This window comes from Lichenostomus cassidix, chromosome 2, assembly GCF_008360975.1.
Source record: "Lichenostomus cassidix isolate B80296 chromosome 2, HeHo_3.0, whole genome shotgun sequence".
NCBI lineage: Eukaryota > Metazoa > Chordata > Aves > Passeriformes > Meliphagidae > Lichenostomus > Lichenostomus cassidix.
In genome coordinates, this window is record NC_139482.1 from 102,492,532 (window position 1) to 102,520,344 (window position 27,813).

The following is a 27,813-nucleotide window of genomic DNA, read 5'->3' on the forward strand; positions in this document are numbered from 1 at the left end:
AGATTTGATAGGGTGCTGGAACTCATGTTGCCTCAACAGCTTCAGTAGCCACAGAAAATACTTAGTGTGCTCATAATGCCACAGTTCTTTTCCTACAACTGAGAAAAAGCAAAATTCTAGTGGAGTGTAACCAAGACAGGCATTAGATAGCTACTAAAGGAACTTGGTTGCATTAAAATGTTAAAGGGCACCTGCAAGAACCTAACTTGTGATATGACCAGGAAAATATAGATCAGCTAATGTCAGAATGAGTTTTTTAGAGTCATTGGCCATGTCCCAAAATTCTTTTCAAACTTTTTCACACTGTCAACAGTCTCGTAACTGTTCTAACACTGTTTTATGCTAGGTTCTGGAAAGTGTACCACTGAAGTTCATAAGCAGTTGATTACAGTATTGTCATTATTTAATGCTTCAGGATTTTTCCCTGTTGTAGAAGGTAAAGGATGTTGTGTAAAATTGGCGATCCCCAAAACTTTACGAGAAGATGTATTTTATCTCACTGGTTTAATATCCAATTCCCATGGCCTCAAGCATGATTTTCTTTTCTATCTGTTCCATTATTTTCAAACTACCAGCTGTGAACTGTGTTCTGCTTGATCCTTGAGCTGATCAAATATGTTGTCAGTAGCATAAAGTCACATAGATATACACATCATTATATTAGAACTGGAGAATGCATGCATACATTTATAAATAGTTTAATAAAAAACTGAATTCTTTGTTGATATTTTCATCTTGGCTAGTGAAAAGGGATGATCCATTTAACTATTTCTAAGTTTTTGAGCTGTTTAGTTATGCACAATCATTATGTCTAGCTGGAACTTTTGTTTATATGAACATACACATCAACATATAGAAAAAAAGCTTGATTTGTCTGATTTGTTCCTCTACTGCTTCTTTCACCTGCGCTTTGATTTTTTTTCCCTCTAATGCATTTTGATATTTGCCTCAAATGTTGTGTAATAGAAACACTGCTACATTTCTCAGATATTTGCAAACACATTACTTTTTAATCCTATATGGCCCATCTTCACAGAAAACAACCTAAAGTAGAAATTGGTGTGTTTAAACAGAAATGGGTAGTACTTTTCTAGGATTTATCTTTTGTGTGTTTTTTCTTTCAGCTGTAGGCTAACACTTGTCAGCTGCAGCTATGCTGCCTAGAAAAGGTAGCATCCTAACAAGAGCGGTATTATAAGTGTGTATTTTGAATTCCTATTTTAAAATGTAGATGCCTGTGAATAAATGATAGTTTTATTAGTAGTTGGATCAAATTTTATCAGGCAAAGAATCTTAGATGCAATCTAGAATATGATTTGCTCCATAATGTTGAGACTAAAGGTGTGTTACTTACCTTTTTATGTATGACATATCTGGGAAAGTGTAACATTTTGCCATTAGAAATGATATGGCAAAGCTTATAAGCTTTATTTTAGTGGTGTAATAATTAAATCAGTATCAGAATTATCTTTTGTATCTCTCTAAGTTACGGCCAGTAGTTTCTAAAGGAGAAGGGTTACCTCTCATACATGATTAGCTTTTGAAGTAAAAAGAACATGGAGGTTCCATAGTGAAGCCTTGGCAAACCTTGCAGTCAGAAAGGAACATGGTGCTTTCATTCCTCTTCAGAAATAAGACACGTTCCTTTTACAGTGTTTACTTGCAAATTTGCAATTGAAATGGGCATGATGTCTTTCATTTCAAAACCTATTGATTTGGCAGGTGTTAATGCTTGGGGAATACCAGCATTTTAATATTCTTTCAGTGTGCTTCTATTTCAGCACTTTAAATCAAGTCATTAAATATTTCTGATGGTTATAAATTTTTAGAAGAAAAATAGGTCAGCCAAGTTGGTAAATCATTTGTCATTAGGAGGGGTGATGCCTTGAAAGATAGTAAAGTGATGAGATTTATTCTCACTGCTTGTGAAAAAATTGCATTTGCAACATGAGAGATCACCTCTGGAATTAAATCTTTATTTGAATTGGCCATCAGTGCATAAAAAAATGAAATTGCAAAAAGTAATTTAAGTGTTAGAATGTTAAAATTATAGTAACTTACAGTTTTAATCCTTAAGTAACATTTAAACTACACCACTAAAAGAAGAAAGCATAGAATGTACATGGCAGTGTGTGAGTGAGATGTACAAGGGATTTCAGGGCATTACACAATAAATAGGTTGATATCCAATAACTTTGGTATAGTTGAAAGTTATAATATGCTAATGGTCTTTAGGAAGCTTGAGTTAAATTATTTAGTGATTTTACCATGATGATGGAATATTATCTGTTTCGTTAACTATATCCATTGCAAATGGGATATCTCTTTTCTAGGCAGCTTTAATGCAATGGTTAACCACTAAAAAGTCAAAGAAACTGATCCAGCCATATGTCCTAAAGTAAGGGGGTTGATAGTACATGACTTTGCAGTACATGAGTAGGAATTTATAGAGATGTTTTTCCAATAATGTGGGTTTTTTGAGCTTAGAGAACTTCAGTCCAAAGGACTGCAGTGTGTGTCCTGTTAAACACAGCAACGGTCAACAGACAGTGCTTTACTCCCTTCTTTTCTATTACTTGTTTCATTACAGGGCAAATATGCTCTAGAATTGACTTCTCTAAGGCACCTCAGAATAAAAACTGTTGGAATTTAGGTCTGATTGAGTTTTCCATTCTACAGCGTCAGCTTATTTGGGTGGTTCTTCTAGAGAAGCAGTTTGCAATTGCAGGAGCGCTGTGTTGCTGGACCTTAGAACTTATTTTAGCATTTGCATCTAATAGGCAGACATAAATCACTGTGTGGAACTTCCATTTTTATAGCTGCATAGACTGCTGGCTCTGTGTTTCAAATATGAATTAATTTTTATGAAATAATAACAATAAAGTTAAGATGAACTTTTACAGTTACTAACATCACAGGAAAAAGTGTTAGGTTGTATATAAGGCAAAATTAGACAGTGCATACATAACATACAGTTAATAAGTTAAAATAATAAAAATCTAGTGTTGCTATGGTATTTGCTCTGTTAAATAATACTTCATAAATAAATAAATAAAACTTCATAAATATTCTAGGTTTATTTTACACAATAACTGTTCTTGCATTCAGTACCATTTTTTCAGTTTTTAAATGAAGTGACCCCAGCTGCCTTAGTCACCTATATTAATGAAACATAATATATCTATATGTTTCAGTACTGAAACTGAAGCGAATATAATGAGCTAATAGTAATTGAAAGGAGATTAACAGGTCTGTATTATGTTCAGTAATACTTAAGTAGAGTTTTTCTCCCTTTTTATTCATTTATTCCCAACAACCTCTCTTCTGAGACTGACCCCTGCTGGAAGCTTTATCTTTTTAACAAATGTGTCATCAGAGCTGCTTTAATTGTATAAACTGTCTTCTCAGGCAGCAACATTAGTTTGAACCTTGACTGTAGTTTGAGAGTAAAGCTCAAACTCATGAAAAGCACTGAAGGTTTCTTGAAGAAAGGTGTTCCTAACCATACTAAAACATTGGGGTACAAAAAACTTGAAGGCTGGAAGGCAAACTGGAATTTGGTAGTTTCATTTCCACTAATCACACAGGAGCTCTTGTGGATGGCTGCCTCTGTTCTTTGAAATACACTGAGACTCACACTTCCATCCAATATGTGTCTCTCAAAGAATAATTATTTTTGAAATAAAGACCTTTTGATAAGGCCAAGTCATTAAAAGTCCAAGCAGTTTTATTCTTGGTTCCATAAGCACCTAAATTTTGTTGATAAACCTTTGTTTCGACTTTAGGTCTATCTCTAGTATTTACTTAATTAGATGCAGTATTTTTATGTGTTTTATGAGACACTACATCTATTTCAGAAAAGAAAATGACTCAGAGCTATGACAAATTCCCAGTCCACTTAGAGTTGTGGTGTATTATTAAATATTCTGATACCTTAATATAACCTAAAAAAAAAAAGTTAAAATTTGAAATAAGTTTAAAAAGTATTCGAACAGTTTACAATTAAAAACCTAATTAATAATGGAGGATTGACCTATATATGTAACAAATAGCTGAACCCTTGAGTTTAAATGAGAACACCATCTTTAAAATTTTGTGTCCTGAATTTTTAACATAATTATGAACAGAGAAACTATGGATATTGTAATTTGTCCCTGCTGTTAAAAACAGGCCTTTTATGTGAAGGCTGAATTAGTCTGATCTTGGCTGCTAATGACTAAATTTCTACTATTCGGTGGCACCATGAACTGTGGCCAGTTTCTCATTAACTTTTATCCTGAGTGAGCATTTAGTACCAAACACAGTCATTACCATTTGGTAATTACCATTTGGTAACCATTACCATTTGGTGACTCTTTGGAACTTTGCTTCTCCTGGTTCTCAGCATCTCACTGTAGCCTTGAGCAGTAAGGTGGGAAGGGAGTTTGGGGGAGGAAAGATAACAGTTGCTGAGAGCACAACAGAATTAAGAGAATCACATGAGGAAATAAAGGTGTTCTTAATATAGAAGAATATGAATTATAATCCTAATAAATAATTTCATCCTCTCTGTAAAGCATGACAGAAAATAATTTTTCTTTTTTTTTCTGATGGCTTGATATTTTACTCTCCAGAAGAAATATGAACAGCAAAAGTGGCTCTTACTCTCTTTTCACATCAGCAGCAGTATTTTGGCTGCAAACTAATTTATTGTGGATGCCTTGGACTACGCAAAGCACAGTTTGCCTTATTGGTGTGTTTGAGGGAGCTGCAAATTGTATGTTATGAATGACATTTGTGGGTAACTCAGGAAAACATTAGTTAAATACATGTACAGTACACATGTACAATTTCCAAAGAATTATTATGTGACATATAAAATTCTTAATTTAAACTATTTTCTACTCGATTTTGCAGTGGTGTTGCTTATTATCTGATTACGACAAAAGTGCTTTTACTTACTTACTAGCACATGCTTAAATAAATTTTAAAGTGTAAATGTGTAAAATTTTAAGTGTAATGTGTTAAATGTATACTCTGTAAAATACTTTGATTAGCTGTGGTTAACCCATAAAAATAATACTTAAACAAATGTGGTTCTTTTCATTACTCAGGACGTATTTGAATCTTTTGTAATATTGACAACGTGGAAAAGGAAAAAAGTCTTAACTGGACTAAAATAATCTATAATTTCAGAAATTCTTTAATTATAGATTGACTTTTCTTCAGCCACCTCTATGTTCAAAGGACAAATGTCAGAAACAACCATTTTCTTTTCTACTGAAACTTGCATCTTATTATCCAAATATGTAATTTGTGATGTGATGATTTATACCAGAAATTTTTATAGTCTTAGTTGTAGCTGTGCAATTCCAAGTGTGGATAGAGGTAATTAAACAAGAGAGGCAGTATTGGTTTGAACAGGTGAGGATGATGAAAATCTGAACTTGTGCATTGAAATGTGGACATGAAATATGTTTCTTTTCATTGCTATTGGCTGATAAAACTGAGCTTAAGTTCTATCTGATCACATCACACTTGCCTGCTTGGCAGCTGATGTGGATATGAAAAGAAGCAAATAAAGGAAAGAAATGTAGTTTTATTAAGTATTTGCAATATGATTTTGCTGGTAGCCAGTGAGAAGTTTGTTTAATCTGTGAAATTATTTGTATAGTAAGCATCTACTGTTTGTCGCTGTTGAGCAGCTAGCAGAGTAATGAATGCATCGGTTCTCAGTGGCAAGAAGGAATGACCTTTATTGTTTTGATTTCATCACATTTATAGAGTTCTCAAAAGTCACCCAGATTGGTCAGTCAGAAGCCTTCCCCCAGGCCTGATTGGCCAGGCCTGCACTGTCCAAGTTCTGGGACACTGTTCCAAAACATCCAAACTTTATCTTTATTTACAAAAACACAAGAAAACTTTCCATGGGAAAAACTGTGCTAGCCACAACTGTTACCTTTAAATCTTCTATTGTTTTCTGTATTCTGCTGAAAGAAGATGGATTTTTTTTTTCTGTTATCTTTGTTAGCTTTGTTGTGTATTTTAACACAACATCATCTGATACCTATTGCATATTCCTATAGGACCAAACCTTTTAAACTATTTTTGACTGTTGTGCATCTTAGGTCATATCTGAATTAGCAACAAGTGAAGCCTCTTTATTGTGTGTACCAAAATTTGCAGATTTGTTTTGACATTGACTCCCATTTGACCATTTCAGTGGTCTCACCCAGTCAGTGCTGATTGTTTCAGAAGCAACCTGGCAGCCCCTAGAAAGTAGGGACTGTGTAATGAGTGTTTCTACTGTGGCCGCCTTCACTACCTGTAGCTTATTTTTGAGCAAGTAATGCACTAGAAAAGCACTAAGCATAAATAACATGGTACAGAGAACATATGTAAAATTAGGGTCTAGACTGCCTGAACTACCTCTGTATTTCTGGGAGTCATCTTTGGATTTATTCTTGCAATGCCACCAGAATTCCATCTCAAGAGTCTGAAGCTGAATTTTGGAATTAATACTGATTTACTGGGGCGCTTGTCATCTTTCTTGATAATGTGCATACTGGTAACTCCTCCTCAATACATTAGAGTGCTACATTGCTGTTCTGTCAAACTGCACAGTTCTAGAAAACAGAATTGCATTTGAGCATCTGTTGTGGTCAATCTCAGATTATTTCTACACATTTTCTTAGGTTTCAGCATATTTTAATGTGATATTCATTAGAAATTAGAAATGCTAAACAGTTAATCTCACAGAAGAAAAAGAACCCTAAGAAAGAGAAAGTATAAAATGCCCAGATTGATCATGACAGCACAAATCAATCCTACTAAATTATTATGGGAAGTCCTTGTTTATCATGTCTAAAACAGATCTTTTTCTGATCTTCTGTAGATTCATATCATACACTCAGGCTGTTCTTTAGAGTAAAAAGTGAAAGGCTTGAGTGACAACTGTTTTTCTTTTGTACTTTCAGGAACAACAGGAATAGAACAACAGAAATAGCCATGGGAAATGGGAAATTTGGGCAATATATCATTAAAGAGAATAAAACTGCTCTGTTGAACTAATTGTCTGCATTAGCCAGAAATAGTTTCATATTTCTTGTATAACTGGGTCTGTCAACGAGCAGTTTAAAGCCCCAAATCATATGTGTTTTTTGAGTTACACAGTCCTGCCAAACTTCCTGTAAAGCTGACAGTTTCTAAATAAGTTTTGTCTCAATTTAACACTTTAAACTTTTAAACTTTTCCCATGTCGACTATAGGGAAATTTGGAGAAATAGAAAGTATTTAGGACCAAAACTTCCCATCTTTCTTTCTCAGCAGATATTTATGTTTATCACAGGTGCACAACACTTGCCTTAATGTTTATGCAAAACTGTATCCTTCTCTGCTATTGAAACCTTCATGCTGATTCATGGACATTTTTCTGACAGGAAGAGAATGTGAGGCTCTATGGAGATTAGAATCTCCCAGATAAGCCTTTCTTTAACCATTAAAGACTTGCATGGACAGCACGATAACATATATGAGCCAGTTTAGTCACTCTGTGAGTGATTTACCAAAAGTCAGCCAAATCCCATGCGACACCTTAGAGGAGCACGAGGTCTGCTCTGCACTCTGCCTGTGGGTACATTATCTTTTGGCACTATATACAAGTTCCCAAAAGTGATTCTCCATCCACTTTTGAGCACAGGAGGGAGGAGAACAGGGGCTACTCCATTGCCCTTGCTTTCTACTGATTTTTTTCCCTGGCCAGAGTAATTCCTAATTGCTGGATAATTTAATTCAAGGCAGTTTTACTGCTAGAGCATCACAGAGTGGCCTCAGTGGTCCCCAGGAGACGCTGACTGTTGTGTAAGAGAAGGAATTGAACAATGCTTTCTCCATTAATGGACCAGAACAACCTAGGCCACTCTAACTTCCTGACCAAACATCTCCTGAGTATTAACAGTTCCTATTTATCTGCTAATGGATAAATCAAGTTGTGCAGGAACATGACTATCACAGAATCCCACAGAACCCTGTGGTACTGGCATCTTCTTTTGCAATGTGTCATTTGCATACTTCATCCCATTGCTTTTAACCAGGTCTTATGGGAACAGGAAATAAAAATACAGGGTGCCTTTTGTTAGCCTAATTTACATATATAAAATAATCAAATTTGAGCAGGTTTTCACAAAAGAAAATGAAATAACTTGATATTCCACTCCTGAATTCTCTGGCCCTAGTAAAAGAAAGCTGACTACATGGTGGATATTTTCTGAGTTCTGAGTGTGACACTAACATGGGCTTCATGCTTGATTTCAAGTATCACATAATTCTGATATTTTATCATTCCGAGTCTAATACATTGATTATTTTTTTCATTGATAAACATAATCCTGAAACAAAATTCTACTATAAAGCTATCAACTTTATTTTTGCACATAAGTTTTCATTTAACATGATGATAAAACTGCACAGCAGCTCAGGAGGATATATTTGTTTACCTTTTCTACATTTAATACCTTGGTGAGTGATACCAAGCATAGCTGAGACCTCAAATATAATAAAAGCCATCTATACTTATTCCTGCAGGTGCCTTTTCCATTTCCTGCCAGTGTGTTACTTTGATGTCCTGGGTTTGGTGCAACACAGTTCATTTTGTTCTTTGTAGCTGGTACAGTGCTGTGGGTTTTGGATTTAGTTTGAGAATAATGTTAATAACACACTGATTGTTGGTTGTTTTTAAGTAGTGCTTACAACAAGTCAAGGACTTTTCAGTATCTCCTGCTCTGCTAGTGAAGAGTTGTGCAATAACCTGGGAGAGAGCACATCCAGGACAGCTGTCCCAAACTGCCAAAGGGGTATTCCGTGCCATAGAATGTCATGCCTGGTATATAAACTGGGGGAGTTGGCCAGTAGCCATTCGTTGTGGTTCAGGGGTGTGATTAACTTTAGTCAGCAGGTGGTGAGCAATTGTATTGTGCATCACATATTTCTCTTGGGTTCAGTTATTCTCTCTCCCTCTTCTTATCATTACAATTGTCATTGTTGTTGTTATTGGTATTAGTATAATAGCATCTTAGTATAATGGTATCATTGTTAGTAAATTATTATTCCTTTTACTGTCATTATTATTAACATTATATTTTGTTTAATTTATTAAATTGTTCTAATCTAACTCCTGAGATTTATATTTTCTTTCCAATTCTCCCTCCCACCTGGGGGTGTGTTGTAGGGGAGTGAGCAAGTGGCTTTGTGGTACTTAGTTGTCAGCCAGGGTGAAACCACAGCACTCATCTTCCTTTCAAAATGCCACCAGGAGCTGGTAACACTGCAGGTTCCACAGAGCAGCTCCTGTAAATTCGAAGGGCACACTCTTCTGCTTCAGCTGAGTGTGCCTCTAAACACTAATGCTTCCAACTTCAAGAAAGCCTTCTTTTATGATTGACTATGCAGCATTATATAATCTGCAGTAGATAGGGTTTAGTCTCCTCACTGCTGCTGTATTCAGTGTGCATTATTCTCACCGCAGAAGAGCACTCCCTTCTTCATTTTCTTTGCCAGTCTTTCCAGCTTGGTAGTTGCGATTTTGATTACAGTTTATGCTTCATTTAACCCAACTGTCCTGAATACCATCCAGTAAGCAATGGCTTATTTTTTTAGGATATTTTCTTCCTTGATGGCTGTGTCGCTCTTTGCAAGATAAAATTGTCTCTTTACATTCAGTCTTTGACTTATATCTTTAAGGTCTGAAAACCTTTAAGGAGGAAATGTAACTCCTTCCTCTCATAAATCTGTGATACTCTATACCAGTACAGTTGTGGCTCTTTCATTTTAAGTATGAAACTTTACTTTGCCTGATTTCTGTCTACAAATTTTTAACTAGAGGAGTAAGGAGAGGAGGCATGGGGAGGAGGCGTCACTGTGGGTGTTGGGGGAAGGAAGGAAAAAGATTTGAAGGAAGTCATGAATAATTTGTGCTAAGTGTGTTTTAACAGTGTGCAGGTATTTCTAGAAAGACATTATCCCTGCCAGCATTTGTTGGTAATCTGAAGGTAAGAATATCTACATGGTAGCCTCAGCTGGGAAGGATCAGTGCATGAACTTTATCTTCAGAGCTAGGTGATATTCTTCGAGCAGTGCCTAGCATCTGAGCCAAGGCAGGATTTTTGCAGTTCATGTCAAAGGAAATCTGTTTTATGTCTCTGTTTTATGAGAAGCACTAGTTTGTAATAATATTTATCATCATTTTGGCAACTGCTTGGGGGTAATTCTATCAGCTGGCTTGTTTTGGAAAGACCAGCTCAGCAAAGTAATAAATAACATGGACAGTGTTGTGATATAGGCTAGCAGGATTATAGGAAGGTGTCTCTGTGAATTCCTTTCATATTGACAGTGTCTCATTTCCAATATTGTGCAAATAATGGGAAAAAATTAGTAAAGGCAGACATTTTTCATAATGGAAAGGAGCTTGTAAATGTATTAGAGAACCACAGGCACTTGTATTCCTGCCATGACAAGGTCCCTACTTTGTTACCCAGTCACATCCTGCTGTTAATTTTTCTTTTTCGAAGGCACCTATTTTATTTTTATGGGTCTTTGTAAACACATGGAATTTCTTTGCAATGACAAGTTGGTTACAATGAAGACAGCATAGTGGCTCTTAGTTGCTAAACAAAATATTCAGTTTGAATGAAGAGCATGAACTTAGAATAATCTACTTGAATAATCTTTCATTCTCTAAGATAGCAAAATAAGTAATTTTCAACACTTTCTTAAGGGAAATAATTTACCATGTTAAAAAAGTCACAAGCTATCTTCTTATTTGCGGTTGGTTTTAAAGTCTTTTGATGTAGTGCCACTGCTGTAGATTAGCATTGTCCTGCATGCCATTAAACTGCACAAGTTTCCTTGACACTGTCAGAGTCTGTGTATTTGTGTTGTACATGCAAGCAGGTATTGTTCTGCCAGGTGGGGAGTGCAAGTGAATTAATCTCTCTTCAGTGTTTTTTTCTTTGAAGAATACTGCAAAACAACACCAAACCAAGGAAACCCTGTTGACTGATACACAGGTTGGTAGATGGACTGTCCATCAGTAGAGCGTAACACTTATGTCCTAAATGTAGAATGATGTGAAGAAGGGAATTAGGTAGTTCAAAGGCCTCCTCCTGATCATTTGTTTGTCTGTAACTAGAATTTACTCCTTACAGACATGCCCTAGAAAAAGTTTACACTTCTAAGTTTTCACAGGTAAAAAGGAAGCTACATAAAATGCAACGAATACCAACACCCCCAAATGCAGTACTCTATCTGTGTCAACGTTCCACATGTGAATACAGTAGGTGAATAATACTGGGATAAAATTTACCTTTTTTCCTAGTGTAATGATGTTAACCATATGTAATATTCCCTCTGAAATGAAATACAGTCCATAAGGTGTTTCATTGAAATATGATTCAGTGTCCATATTTTGGTTTTAGAATACATATTTCTAAAATATTTTTGTAATTTAATATATGTTGTCATTTAAGTAGAGACAAGCCCCCACAATTAATTGAAGCAATATGTACAGCAAAGCTAATGAAAGCAAAACCAAACAAGTCATGTGGACATCAAAACTCCCAATAGCCAGCTGTACACCTGTCTCCTCTCTATCCAGACATTAAGTCCTTGAATACAAGTATTCATCCACAGCAGAGAGGTGATGTGGAAGGGATGTGCATGGCTTCACGCTTGCCCGTGTACTCACCAGTGCAGCAGAGCTAGCGAGGCTGGAGACTGTTCTGCTGCAGCTGTCAGCAGCAAATTTCTGGGGCACAAAGGAATTGTGGCTTGTTTTCTGAGAGGTGAAGCAATGCTGTTGTCTCTGGGTAATACAGGCTGTGTCCCTGGATTACAGTCTGGTGTGGAGCAGTCAACTGGGAAATAGGAGGAATAAGATTTGGCATATGTACGTCAGAACCGACAAGAACATTTCTAGTGGGACCAGGATGATGGTCACTTGAGAAATGTGTGATTTGTATTAATCAAATGACTTACCCATGTTTCATCCATTAACACACACTTATTTAGATGGCCCATTTTTAAAGCGAGAGTCTCACATGTTATGTAAATGTGCTATTAGATTTCAAGAACCTGTTGGAAAGGTTCCAAATTGTCCCCTTCTCTATCTGGATTGCCAAAGCCTTGACAAATCCAAACAATGTGGTATGTTTTTAGCATGCCCTGCCAGAAAAGCAAACAAACTCAGGACAGAAGAAAGTAAGGTGATTTCATCCAGCTGATGGGATATGACAGCACAGCGAGGCACAGACTTAACATTCACTGAGCTTGAGACAGAGGATAGACTCACTCATGGTTCTGCTTTATTAGCAGGCTTTCATAGGGTGAGAGACTGGACTGGGTAGTTAGTATGATTGCCTGTCTCTGTTTGTTATTAAATTCCATGTAGATACCCTTCTCTTCAGCTAAATTACTTTATTCACACAAAATGATTTCTTTCCCTTGGAGACTATACTTGGAGTTCAGAGATGAGGAACAATCCAAGTATCTTCAGTGTGCAAAGCCACTGTGATGGAAATGAATTAACTCGGTAAGATAAGCTTGGATGGTCCTAGCAGGCAATTGAGGTCCTGTGCTGCAGAAGATGAGAGGAAGTACTTTAAAAAACAGGAAAGTAGAAATGAATCTTGGCTGGTTTATACATACTGAAGCACTGACAAGAGACTAAAACATAAAACCTTAAAAGTTTGCATTACACAGTTGCACAAATGTGGGCTGAGACTCTGGGCTGTCAGATTGCCTGGTTCCTAGAAAGAATGATCCTCTCCCTTGGTAACTGTATTTTCATTTCATGATACCTTGAAGGAAGGCCAGGATAACTACACCTATGTGTTTTATGTGCTGAGACATTTTATAATGTTCTGAAAGGAATTCAGGCATGAAGTGGTTTGCTTTTGGTTGGTTTTAGGGGTTTTTTAAGTCTTAAAAAATCATGTATTTTAAAAAATGCATGTAGGTATAAGAAACAAGTGAATGAAGATAATGTAGAGAATAAAAGAGTTCTTATTTTAACCAAAAATGATGTTTTAACTTTTTTTTGTTACAGTCTTTGAATATAAAGCATACACAAATAAAAATGACTGTAGAATGACAAAGATGATATGTTGTGACTTGAAACAAAGAAACATCTTTTTGTTGTACATCTTTTTGTTTTACATCTTTTTGTTATGTTTATAAATATGCATGCATAGAATTAGAGCCTCAGAACTTTTAAATTAGGTGTTCTTAATGTCTCTTGTTTAGTAGGCTGCTAAAGAAGTACAAAAAGTTTAGGAACAATGGGAAATTATGAGGAGTTTCATAAGAATATGGTTATATAAAGCTATGTATAGGCTAAAATTTAAATCTAAGCAGCATGAAAATTGCGCGATTTAGCTGAACTTAAGTGCTCAGATGGTCACTTAATTATTGTGTGGTTACAGAGATATCCTGGCTGTAAATATCCTATCTATAAATGCAGTCCCTATTTAAAAGGGATTGTTGGAGGACATTTGTAATTAAAAATGTGCTGTACAAGGGCTAACATTTATCCTCCTGATGGTTTTCATTCACAAATTTCTTTCTAAATGTGAAAATTTTTCTCATTTTTAAGTTAATGGAAAATAAATGTTATAGAGTCCCTTTCCTTTTTCCTTCTTCAGGAAACTAAAACAAACAGCATGACTACTTCCCCTCACACTCTTTGATTAGTTTCACCCCAGAAGGAAACTTGTGCTCCATATCACAAGAACTTTCTGTAGTAGCATTCAGAAAGCCCTTAAGTTTCAGATAAATAGATAAGTCAGTAACATTCCTGGTGACCATAAAGATGAAATCTTTTGAAATGGGTTACATAACTTGCTGCAAGTGCAGAGATGGCTTGGCATACATGTTTAATGGTTTCACCTGTGGTGATGCTTGAGGGCAACCTCCAAGCATTAATGCTGAACTCTAATTAGTGTAGACAAGATCACAGCATTGGGTTTCAAGGGAATGCAAGATAACCTGCAGACAAATTACCATTGAAGTAACATGACAGGTCTTGACAGTATGTTCAAATCATTTACAAAAAAAAAAATACATCCATCAACTCCAACATTTTCTAATATATTGACTACCAAAACATTTTGTGCCCAATAGGTATCTTGACTTCTGGATAAGTATAGAAGTGGCACTGTAGCTGGAGGGTTTATGGTAATTCTATAAGCAGCAAAGTGTCTCTGCAAATGAGAGATAAACAGCTAGTAATCCTCATAATTCCCCACTGATAGCCTATCCATCTCTGCTATAAATTAGAAAGCCCAGAGATTAGGAAGGCTAGGCAGGGTGTAGCTCACAGCATTAATCACAGTATTAGGACAGCAGTGTGCTTGATTTCTGTGTCCAAAGCACTGGTATTTCTCTCTAGGTCAAAATGACATAATGTAGTTTGGAATACATATTGTTCAAGCTGCCTACTCAATGCAGAAATGGTTTTATACAGAAGATACACTTTTTAAAACAAAGGTATTGACTGCAAGCTGGGGAACAATGCAGTGATTTTCGCTTTGAGGGCTGTAGCTCAGATTTTGTATTCTCTTCAGGTTTCCAAATTAAGATTTTTTTTTTTTTAATATGTACTTAGCATTATTCAGATGGATTAGGGTCAGTTTGTCCTCTTACCTCTTGGTTCTAGGAGGATATTGTGCAAATGCTTCTGATCTTTTGGAATCTGCCTGTAGCCACAGGCAGAACTGGTAATATCATTGTGTGTGTACAAATTCCTATTTAAACATAAAATATAAACAGGCACCTTTAAAGATTAGAGGTTAACTATTAGTTCTCAGAAGTACATGGTTAAACTAAATATATTTAATCTGAATTTTTCTTGATAATAACATTTTATTGAGCTGGTAGTCAGATGGAGAACAAAAAACTGTGGTTTGGCCTCCATAATAGTATGGCATAAATTCCAATCCCTATACAACTTTTGATTTAAAATACTTAATTCCAAAAACGGGTATTTTAGTTGTCTGCTTTTTATTAGATAATATATCAGATGATAAATTTTATGTTGCTCCCTCATTTCAACATCCTTTTGAATACATTGACAGTTATTGTACTCTGCAAATGTAATTGATGCATATATTATTGTCACTTCAGCCTTTTGGGAGGCCTAGATCAATAAACTGTTGTTTCAGGGACCGTTTTGAGAAACAGTAAGTCTTTTCCAAAATTGAAAGTGCATCAACAAACTTTTTTATCCTTACATGCACAGTAGCAGTGTACAGGGCTTTTGGGATGGTGGAAGTGTTTTCATCATGTTTAATCTTCTTGCTTTGGAGTGATGATAGGGTTTCTGGTTTTGCAGTCATGAGAAAGGTGAAATGAAAATCTCAAGAGAAATGAACTTCCTTACTACAATATGAAAAATGTCTGGTCAGCAAAGGGAGGAAAACACTTTAATACATGCTCGTAGGGAAAAAAAAACAGTATCTCTGAAAGGGACAGAATTTTGTGGAAAAAGGAAGATTTTGCTTTATGTGTTACAGATATTGTGAAAGGATATGAATTGACATAAGACTGATAAAAACTAATAGGACACAGGAACAGATGTTGGAAAAAGAAGTATTTTTTTATCATCAGCACACAGCAATTTAGACTCAGCAGATTCCGTACCAAAGTTGAAGATCCATGTAATTGCAAATAAATATCTGCAAGATGATAGCATAAGGCAGAAGACAGTCTCAGAGACATGTTTTTTAAAAACCCCAAACCAAACAGTTAGAGGAAATGCAGCCTATGGGGTAAATATAATGTTCACAACAGAGAACTGTGGAAAATAATGCAAAGCATCAACCCACAAAAAGCAAAAACTTCCAGCAAGAGATAAGATATGTATGTAAGACAACAGTGGAAAGAAGTTTTTTAAGACAGACAGATCCAAAAGGAAATGTTAGCACTGGATGACAGCAAAGGAATACATCTTCAACAGCATACAGAAAGTCTTTATATGCAGCTAATTTCTGAAACATTTTCACAGAACTTTGAATGTCAGCATATTAATGATAGTTGTCTGATCTACCCTTCCATAACAGAGATGTTTCAGAAGAGGAATGGAGATTTTCAGGCAGCTTTTTTTAAAACATTAATGGAGTTTTCTACAGCATACCAACCACCATGGTTTGTGTGTGGACTACAACCAGCAGAATTTCTGGTGGGGAGGTGTGGCTAGCACAGGCTTTTTCCCACGAGAACTCTTTTTGTGTTTTATAAATAAAGATAAAGTTTGGATGTTATTGGAACAGTGTCCCAGAACTTGGACGGTGCAGGCCTGGCTAATCAGGCCTGGGGGAAGGCTTCTGACCGACCAATCTGGGTGACTTTTGAGAACTCTATATATGTGATGAAATCAAAACAATAAAGGTCATTCCTTCTTGCCACTGAGACCTGGTGCTTTCATTACTCTGCTAGCTGCTTAACAGCGACAGGGAGGTGAATAGGAGCTCTTGCATTTGTAGTCGTTGTTCAGCATGAACACAGAGGGCCACTCTAACCGAGCATTGAAGAAACTCTAGCAGGGGTTGATGTTGAGACTTTGAGCTGTTTGAAAAACTGGCAGAAGTTGTTAGCTAACAATGAAAATTCTGTAAATACTTTTAGAAAGTGATGAGCTTCAATTTTAATTATTTTATAGCATGCCCAGGAGAAAATTGTGTGCCTGATGGTGGAGTAAGAGGAAGTAAAATTCTCACTCTCTTTACTTCCTCAAGAAAACCCAATAGATGTGGGAATACACTGGAAAGATGTTAAGATCCCTCTTTCTCTTCCAAAGTACTTTTAGATAAAAGAAAAATGAACCAAGCATGTAGCATCATGAGTGGCCATTTCAATGGGCATAAGTGAACATGATAATTAAACCATGGATCTGAGGCATAGGAATTGTATTCCAGTTGTATTTGTATGTCTGTAACAATAGTGGAGTGTGTGTGTGTAAATTATTCTTAATTCCTTTATATTCCAAATTGTTCAGCATTGCACAGTGAAAACAATGCTGCCACTGGTTCCCTGGTATACTCTATTCTGAGCATTTTGTCAAATCAAAAGTCTTCTTCAGGCTATTGACTACCTATAAAAACTTTGAACAATTCTGTTTGCTTAAATTTGTTATCACATAGGAATTATGAAATTAGAAAGAATGTAGGATTTTTGGGGGAGCATTGGGCAGTTTTCACCATTAAACAGCCCTTTGGTTTTCCCTGTTCATTCTGCATTTTCCCAAGCTCATCATAAAATAAAGAGTACTATTTCCTGCTCTTTATCTGTGCAGTTATATTTCATTGACTAGGCAGCCCCAGAGTGTCCTGAACAAGACTGGATCATTGGGAAAATGTGTTGTCATGTAGCTGTAAGGAGTATTATAATGATCAACAGAGGGCACAGTAAGCTTACAGAAGCAAGAGTATGGTTTCTCATACCTTTTCAGACCTTGTTTTTCTAACCTCTCTGAAGTTATTTTGAGGAGTTCAAATAATTTATAAGTCTGGGTAACCTTCATTCTTGCTTTTGATTTATTTCTGATTCCTAAATTTGGGCACCTTATTGCAGTGTAGCAGTGGCGGATATATGCATTACTTTTTTAGTTCATGACAGTTCATTTACAAGTTACAGGTGTCTGCTTGAGGAACTAGTTGGCAAAGATTCAGAAACCTTGCTATTCTCTATCCAAAAAAATATCTTAGTATCTGAAGATAGATGAATTCTCTCTTTTGATTAAGGAAGAAAGAGGAAAAGGAGAGACTTACTGATGAAACTTTCTGGAGCAGAGCTACAAACTCTGGCTGAGCAGATGCATACACTGTCATGACTGGAAAGAGAACTGATGAGATTTGACTTCTCTGTGCAATTTGGTGCCTGAGCTAGGAAGTCCAATCAAGACAACCATGCTGCTTCTAGAGACTGCAACCACTGCATATATCCTGCTGGGCTGTGTGGGTTTGTAGCTGAATTAACTGCCCCTTTGTCTGATAGAGACACCTTCACTTCTAGCCATAAATATCAGCTTAATTTTCTGATAACAGTAGTTAAGTTTAAAGGGAATGCCTACTGGTCTCGTAAACCTAGGAATGAAAGTACTTGTGTTAGTATGTCCTGGTTTAGGGACCGTAGTCCCGGATTTAGTGTTCCCCCTAAATTATTTAGGAATGGCATTCCCCAATTTAGTGTTCCCACTGAAACCCTCCAAACCACATGCTTATAAATCCCTCCCTCTCCTCCCTGCCACCTCCCTCTGTGGCAGGTTGGAGAGGAGAATTGGAGATACAAAAGATAAAGGCCATGGGTTGAGATGAGAACAATTTAGTGGAAAGAGTGGCAAGACAGAAAACAGTAATAGCAACAATACTAATGACAGTATTAGTATAAGAAAAAAGACAAACAATTCATATGTGATTGCTCACACCTCTCCATGGAAACCCCCAAAAATACCTGGTCACTCTCTCTGTGATGCCATGCCATCCCTTCCCCTGTCCCTGGAAAATAACGGGAGGCATTGCAGAATAACCTTCAAATTCTGGCCATGTTTCCTTCCTGCTGCAAAAATTAACCCTGTCCTGGACAGAGTACAAAAGAAAATACAAATTTTTCATAAACTTTAAATATTATAAAGGCTCTGTGACTTTTAATTTAAATAACTCTTTGAAAACACAGCTGGAGAACAGAAACTTGACATTTACAACAATCTGGAATACTATGCCAGGTACTTGCATAGATTATAGGGATAAATTCTTCAGTGCAATATGACTGGGAAACTCCACTGTAAAATAGCTACCATGGAGGGAGAAGAAGAAGAAGTGTGATTAGGGAAGCGGTCAGTACTTGCATGAATAAATTGAGCATGTCAAAAGCTGCAAACACTTATTTATGTGCGTTGACAAAGGTGGTATTATTTCTAAGGGGATATGATAGTGCCTGGCAGGGCCTGCAAAACATCTGTGAAAAGGAATTATGTGTATTCCTGAGGGGGTTTGCACTAAATCCAGTGCTTAAAGTCATTAAAAGAGTGGAAATTTCTTTCTAATCAATATGTTTACTGAATGCTTCCTAACAGCTCTGTACATACAGTTTTCCAGGAGATCTCAGCCCAACAGTATGAGTCACATCTAGTTCTTCATTCACATTAGATATTAATGCTAGTTTTAAAAGTATTTCCAGTTACACTGTAGGTATTGTTCAGGTTAACAGCTGGCAGTTTAGAGCTTCTCTGTATTGAGCTGCTCACTTTGTTATTGTGTTCTATCTGAAAGTTCTCATGTCTGGCCTGTGAAGACACCCTACTGTGACTATATAATTTCTGTGCATAATTTTACAACTCCTCATTCTTGGAAGAGGTGTCTTTTCCAAGTTGCTATCATGTGCATTATTAGCAGAATTGTTTTCATAAAGTTGAGGTATTGTTGCTGTGCTTCATGAAGTTTGTCAGATTTTCTCATCCTCTCCCAGTGTGCTGTCAGCACTCTTTTCCACCTTCTTCTTAAGCAGTTCTCATTCCTGTGATTCTCTTGAGCCTCACCTTGTTGAAAATCTACTTTATTTTGGCTTCATTTTGCCTACTATCCTGAAAACAAAAAAAATATTTTTCTCAGGTAGCCCCTAACACTTCTTGAAGGACAGAGTGACTCTTCCTTGCAGAAGGGAAGCCAGCACACCTGATTTGCATTTTGGACAACTCAGAACTCCACTGAATTTAACCTTCTATACCCAGTATATGGAAAATCAGGAAAATGGAGATATATATACACATTGGTCTCTTGTCTAGAGTGGGAAGGCAATGATTTTCACTTATATGCTAAGTCTTATCATTCAATTCTTGTCAGCTGTTTGCCACACTGAATTTTACACAATATAATTATTTTTTTCCACGTACTGGAAAACTCTTCTAATACTTGAAAGTATTTGAATGCAGAAGAGAAAAAAAAAATGGGGGGGGTGGAATGAGCATTTGAATAACACTTAGTAGTATATTTATTTAATTTGGGGTATGTTTGCTACTGCACAACTTAAGACTGATTTTACCTGGGACTTCATTGTGACATTGTGACATAAGATTGGGATGTGGGGAATCTTTGTTTTTGCTTCCCAGAAAAGCATCACCTTGTCTCTAATTCAGACCTTCACTTAGAGGTGGGAAATTGATGCTACCACTTTGTCTATTATTTTGTAGATGCTAAATTCCTTCCAAATAGACCATCTTTAAGTAGTAAGCCTCAAGGTGCTTGGAAAAAAGCAGACTATACCAAAATGTGGTCTGAAATTAAAATAATGTGTCAAAGAGAAAAGGTGTTTTAGGTTATAAATATTCTAATTTAGCTGTGTGTATTTTAAATTATGATTGTGGTTCAGCTCAGAAAGACTCATTTTTCTGTCTCTACGCAAATGTCAGCCAGTGCTGAATTCTCAGGATGCAATCTTGCTCAGGATTGCAGATTGGTAGTTACTGGAGAATTTGGAAAAATGTGCATGCAAACCCAGAAACAGAATCTGCCTTTAGTTGCAAGGCTTGCTTTAGTCAGTGTCATAGGAGATAGCATTGCACCTCAGGCAAGAAAATGTGACTGTTTAATGTTTGAGACAGATCTCATGCTTAAGCCCAGAAACTGAAGTATAACCGTTGTTTGTTTTTATTTTAGCAGGGAAAAAGCAATAATCCCAACTGGCAGTCCAAAAATAACCAGATTGGAGGGTGGAAGGAAAAAGAAGGAAAAGGGAAGACTAAAATGGAGAGGTAAATTGTTATTCTGTAGCCCCAATTCCCTTTCAAGGAGGAGCAGGGAGGCAGCATTTTATCAGGAATATGTGGAAATGTAGTGGTGTAGGGTGACTCTGCAAAGGAGGAACAGAGACACCAGTGCTACACCACATCACTTGAAATAATTAATGAGATGTGGGGGGGAAATGGGAGCACCTCCAGTTCTCTTCTGGAGATGTAAGTGCCTTGTGTTCAGGTGTTTCATAAAGTTCCTGAAATACCTCCTGGATGTTGGACTATTACTGTTGCTAGTAATGCACTATAATGTTTTTTCTCCCCATTTCTATGGTAACTCCTGGTCTCACATAAATAGTTTTAGTCTGAGTGGTTCAAGCATTGGGAAAGTCTGATTCTTTGCAATGAAAGTGTGCAGAAGCAGATTCTTATTTGTGATTCTTCTTTCCTTGATCACCAGATTAATGTGTGTTGTGGTTGTGGTGGGATTGTGGCATGTTTAGGCTGTGAGATGCCAATATTTTGCATCTTTGTATTTGTGCAAATTAAAAACCTCAGCCAAAATGGAAGGAAAGTTATGAGTTCTGAGATGGATTCTCTGTTTTTTTCTGATTCAGAAGTGAGTTGTGGCATGATATTATTTGTATACTGGAAATATGAAGAGAGGAAAGTAGAACATGTGACTCTAAAAGTGCTCTCAATCCAGTCACAATGTCTATTGATTTTTTTTTCTCATGAAAATAAATTTAAATGTTTTATTCTTGAACATTTTAAAAGTGCAATGTATTCTTCCTGGAAATTACTGCTGCTAGATATTACATAGGCTGCCATTTTTAAGGTTTGAACCATAAATGCAACACAGAGGCATATTTTGCTAGTAATTAATATAATTTCTTTATATTGCCTGATTGTTTTTATTTTATAGCTTTCTTTTTTATTACATGTTTGGACTTGAAGCCTTTCTTCTAAATTTTGCATTAGTAATTACAGGAAAAGTTACTAGTTTTCTCTGGTCATTTTTCTCACCTATGCTGTAAAAGAATAGATTGCAACACATAATTATATTCCTTCAAAGCTAAGTGGTCTGGAGAAGGCTGAAATAACCCAGACTGCACTGAAAGATTGCAAATGTTTCATAGCAGAAGAAAATGAGATGTCCTGTGTTTGGGCTGGGATAACCCTGCACAACAGCAGAGACCGGCAGGCCAGCTGGCTAGAAAGCAGTTTGGTCGCTTCTGGAGGTATTTGTGGATGATGAGTTGTGGATGAATCTGTGCAGTGTGTCCTTGCAGCACACAGGCAGTCATGTCCCAGGAAATGTTATCAATCATAACCAGCAAGTCCTTCCTTCCACTCTGTTTGATACCTGTCAGGCCACATCAGGAGAACCTCAACCAGTTTGGAGTTCCCCACTAAAAGAAATTCACTGACATGCTGGATTGAGTCCAGAGAGCTCCAAAAGTGGTCACAGGGATGGAGTACATCTGGGGCTGTGCAGGGTGAGGCTGAGAGAGCTGGGTTTGTTCAGCATTACAAAGAGATGACTGATGGGAGGTCTTACCGCTTCACTTGCCTGAGACATACAGAGGACACAGGGCCAGACCCTCCTCAGAGGTGTGCAGTAAAAGGACCAGAAGCCACAGACTAAAGGGAACACAGGATATTGTGACAAAAGAGTAGGCACTTGGGGAAATGACCAGGGTAAAGTCATGAGAGCAAATGTACTGTGAGGCTGAGGGATCTCCATCCTTGCAGGTGTGCAGAACTTGGCTGGACTGGCTTTGAGATGGGTACTTGGACCAGATGACCTCTAGAGATTGCTGCCAACTTCAGTGGTTTTGTGCAATGAGGTTTCCAAAGACATTTTGCGGCATAAGAGGCATTAGTTAGAATTGTGTGCATGTTTGTGGCATGGAATTTGTTGGGGCTTTTTGCTAAAACCTTTCTGTCCATTGCTTTCACCTTAACTTACTTGAGAACGTTTCTATAATTTCTCATTTTAAGATGTTTTGACTGTTTGTATGTTTGTCAGATTTGCAATCATAGCAATTTATGCTCTTTCTCATAATAGCTCTAGAAACTGATAAGGGCCTTGGTGATCCAATGTCCCATTTCTTTGTAAGCTTTGATCAGTGAAGTAGATAAAAAAATCAATTTCTGAATTATTCTGGTTTGGATTTTGCCTGGATACTGTCTGTAAATAGTAGAGATTATTTACACTTAATCTTTCTCTCAGTTTCTGCTTCAGGCTCTCAACAAGCTCCAGCAGATATGAAATTAATATTATGGGCTCTAGCAATGTTTAGAAGGCTCTTTTCAGAACTGTAGTTCTAGCAACTTGTTTCACATGTAGTAATTTTAAGTTCTGGAGGACAAGATAAAAAGCTAGCAGTCCTCCGTACAGGTGAGACCTAGTGCAATCCAGTCTTTGATGGCATTACTTTGAAAGAAGAATGCAAAAAGTACATTTTGTGTAGCTTTACTTTAAATTACTTACTAGCTTTAAACCCATTTGCTAGACCGTATTTACTCTCTGGAGGCTGCTTTCATGGACCTTCTTGAGAGCTGAAGTTACTCAGCAGTTCACATGCTTTAAACCCACCTAGATGGGCAGCCATCCAGCTCACAAGAAAATCTCCCAAGCAAGGATTTCCATGTACCAATGTGACTTACTTTACTCAGGTGGTTTCTTTATCGTCACATGTCAGTCATCTGCATATCTGGGTTGTGCACTGTGTTTGGGCCTCCCCTTTCAGGAAGGTCACTTTCCATCTCTCCTGAGCTCTGCTGATGACTGTTCATTCCTCCTGTAGAAGTCTCACAGTACCCCTCTGTTCCCAGGAGCTGTTGGAGCATGGTGTGAGCTGTGTGAGGTGCCCTGGTAGGAGCAGCTCATACACTGCTCCATTGATGCAGGAGCTGCATGGCCCTGCTGTGCCCCACCAGATCAGACTGTTTGCATGTGCACAGATAAGATGCCAAGAAATATGCTGTCACTGCTGAACCAGCTTATCCCACTTGCACCCCGTTCCCATGGAGAGCATCTCTGGCAGGCAGGGCACCAGGAACAAATGGCACAGATTAGCCTAGCAGTGGCTGGCCTCCTCTCCAGGGGACAAGGAGGGGAACCCAAGTGCATGTGCAGGGCCCATGGACTGGACTCAGCACAGTGTCTGTGTCCATGTATGCCCGTGCTAAAAATGGAGCATCTCGAGACCGTGATTGCAGCTGTGTGCATGGGTGGGCTGGTGTGCACAGAAGGCACAGTCACTTCACTGAGGATGGCCTGGGAGGTTTTTGGTGTAGCTGATATAACTTTGTGATGCAGCCTGGTCAGGTGCTCAGGGCAGCAGTCAGACACTACACTCTGTGTCACTTCACTGTTTAGTTCTCTTTTCTATTAAGTAGAAATTGAAAGTGCTTGTGGTCCTGCTCCTGCTCCCCCTAAAGTCTGCTTACCCCTAATGGTTCTGGAGAAAGACACAGCATATTCACACCATGTTACAACAATTTGGATTATCCAGAGAAGAAAGAAAGAGAACTAAAAAAGTGAACTGAATGGAGGAATGGAAAAAAAAAAAATTGTTTGATTTTGTAGTCATTACCCCATTCTCCCTTGGACACATTAGAATTACAAATTTTGCATAGCAATTTAGGCTAATATTAAACTCATATATAATCAGCCCTTAAAGTCTGTTAACTAGTACTATACTCAGAGAAATGCAATGAATTGCCAGCTTCCTGAAATGCGTATACCTCCTGTGAACTACCCAGACTTCTCTAAAAGAATAGTGTCATCAGTTTGGCCAGCTGACAAGGCATATGGCAAACTCTTTTATGATGCCTGTTATCTGTAATGATAGCTGTTTGTGTAGCTGTGCTATTCACTGAGTGAGAGTAGAACAGTAGTGCAGCAATTGCTACTAAGTGGAACAAACTGCAAAAGGACAAAAAAAAAAAATTAAGACCAACATTTTAGAAATGTGAGAAAAAGAAAAGCAGCACAGCCACCCAGGGGAGTTTCTATAGCAGCAGTAATCTGAAACACCCAGGCATATTGCCAAGAGCTCCAGTAGGTTGTTAATCAAAACTTCCAAATCTCCTGCCAATCCAAGGCTCCCTTAGCATCAGAAGGGAAAGCTGTCACATAATGATGTGATACTTAACTTACATAAAGAATTTTTCTTTTTTTTCTTTTCTTTTTTTTGTGAGAAATATTCTTGTCCTAAGCAGATTTTTTTTCTTTTCTCACCTTGCAAGAATATCCTTCCCTTTGGAGTTTCAATTGAAATAACGTATTTTTATACATTAAAACATTTAATTTTTAATCAGCATACAGGATACTTTCTGATACCCTAAAGAATATATTCTCTTTTATTGGCTGCAATTAGGTAGTAGTAAAATGCAAATCTTATAATTCTTCCTAGGAATGGCAAAAGGTAGTAGTAAGAAGACTAAGCGGGTGTCTGTGTAAAGCAGACACTTTAATTGCAATGTAAAATTTAAGTAAACTCTATAAAAGAGCTGCAGTTATCTATTTAGTTACCAGTAATATATGGCTTTGCTTCAGGCATTGAATTGACTGAAAAATTACATCAGCCACTTCCTGTTTGTAGGGATAGTTGGTTTCTTAATATTATCACACAGTAGGCATTTTTTTTCAGCTGATGCTGACAAATCCCATTATCTGGGAGGTTTTTCCATTGCATAATCTTAGCAACGGTGAAGGCAGCAGTGATTTTAGGCTTTTCCATCTTAATTTTCTGGGTGATGGATTTTTCAGTTCGCTCGGAGGGAGAGGAGACGGCGGCAGGACATAAAAGGAAAGTGTGCTTTTTGGTGTGGTTTTCCCTTCCCACTGCTCACCTGGCAAGCCCTCGGCGACCCCAGTGAGGATGCCTGCGAGGGGCAGGAGGGAGGGCAGGAGGCAGAGGCAGTGACCGCTGGCCATTCGCACCCAGAGTGTTCCCCGACACCACACTGCTTGCTCCGTCAGTGGTGGGGTCAGCGCTAATTTACACAGTCTGGCATGCTCTGGGGAGAAACTCACTGCTCAGGGAATGTCTGCGGGTACACGGGAATGCCAGTGAGCTTGGAGAGCTGTGGTTTTAAGCTGTGTTTTTATAGGAGCTGTGCTGCCATAGAAACTGAGAGACTATACGTAAGCTTTGGCTTTCTATGTAAATAGCCATAAGTGCCTTTGGCCTGCCTAAATCTTGGGAGAGAGAGAGATTTATGGGGCTTAGGAGAGGAGAAGTTCCCTCCCCCATGACCCTATTTCCCAAAAATACCATATGTCAACAGGATTCTTTTAAGGGAGCTGTTAAGAATATTAATGAAACAGAGCATCCTGTGGGTTTTTTGTAGTATAACCCATGTCAGTTGATTTGGAGAAAAGCTTTCACCAGTATAGTTTTCAGCCTGTCAGAATGTAATGGAGAAATTTGATATGGCAGTGTAATTCTGAGTATTGCTTTATAGGTCTCAAATTTCATGTTACAGCTGTTGTTTAGCACCCTATACTTCTGCTTTAGCACAATGCAAGCTATTGAGAGTAGAGTCATTAATACCATAAAGATCCCTGTGTGACATAATAAATCAGTCTGTTATGGGCCAGAAAGTGTGCTCAATAGCCTTAGGCAAAATTAAAATAAAGTAATAAACCCAAGAAGACAGTATGTATACACTGAAATGCATTCAAGCCAGTAAGGACACTCTTTAACACAGTAGTAGTTGGGCTTTAACTTAGTTTACTGCACTTACACTGTAGCTATGTAAGAAGTATGCAGACTAATCTTGGATCACTGACTAGTTTAGAGTGCTGAAATATCCTAAATATTTTGATGGAGACACAGGAGGAATAAAGCCAAGGCTAACAACTTCAGATTCCTTTGGAAATGAAGCTTTACCGAAGGGTCAGTAAAATAATTTCACTGTTTTGCCTATCCATCAACTCTGCTGAAAGACACGGCTGCGCTTCTGTCAAGCATGAGGTGGCTGTCTATGTAGGTAGGCACAGGATGGCATTGATCTAGTTAGGTGATGTGACAGCTTTGAATATCATGAGTTTCAGTGCAGGCTGGAGACCCCAAGTAAATGCTTGAAGAAGAGTGACTGGTCTTGAAAAGCCTGTGACAGAGTGTGTTTGGCTACAGATGAGTGCAGTGCTCTCAGTAATTGCAAGCAAGATTAATTTCCCCATTTGATTTGGACATTTTAAGCTGTCTGAAAACTGTGCATCTAGTCTGGGCTATGTCTGGGTGCCTTTTCCTGCCAATGCAAAAGTGATGATACATCTTGTCTTAATGTGGCTAGATGAAATTATATGTGTTGAATATCCCACTTAGATTGCTGTTAAACTGAGTATGATTTTATGTACTTCAGTCCATCACAGGCCCCCCACAAGTGGCATGCACCTTCATGTATTGCATTCTTGCTTCAATGGAGATGATCAAAAGATCACTTTTTTGAAAGAAAATAGTATACTTGGATTGCAATTCTGTGTTCAGGACAGACCACAAATTGGATCTTTATACCCAAATCCATCAGTCATTTATGTAACAGGCAGTCTAAATCATGCTTGCGATACTGGCAGTCTACTTGTAGAGCCATAAATTATTGATCTGCTTCCTGCAGATAGTTTGCCCTTTCTGACTTAGACTAAAATTATTTACTGCCTAGGTTTTTTACAAATGCTTGTGTCACACAAGCTTTGTTAAAAATGATAGAGGCAAAGACTTTTTGAAGAGGTTTGCAAGATGGAAACTCTGTGAGAGAGTTGTCTCCTACTTGATACTGTGTTGATCAGTTTATGAAGACCACTTTTCCATGGTAGTTTTCATTTCCACTTCTCTATGGAAACAGACAAAAATAACTTGTACAGAAATCAGAAGCTTTTTGGATACTTTTCACTTTTTTTCTAGAAATCCAGTTACAAAATTATCAGGAAGTTCTTCTAAAATCTTGTCCCTGTAAAAGGACTCTTTGCTTTGCAGCAATGGGTTTAATGACAGAGCTGCTTCATATTGGACCTGTTTTAATAAAAGGCAGTAACCTCTGTG

At 37.5% G+C, this 27,813-nt stretch overlaps 1 protein-coding gene across 11 annotated transcripts in view; it reads left to right on the forward strand.

The window, feature by feature from the left end:
• DLGAP1 (DLG associated protein 1) overlaps positions 1–27,813 on the forward strand; it is a 405,566-nt gene that overhangs the window by 87,216 nt on the left and 290,537 nt on the right. For 7 of the 11 annotated variants that reach the window (XM_085052618.1, XM_085052611.1, XM_085052617.1 and 4 more), the window contains one exon: positions 20,679–20,773. The exons of 3 other annotated variants lie outside the window; for them this stretch is intronic. The gene's annotated coding sequence lies outside the window, so the exon portion shown is untranslated. The remainder of the gene's footprint in view (positions 1–20,678; positions 20,774–27,813) is intronic. One more of the 11 variants, XM_085052614.1, reaches the window with a different exon arrangement.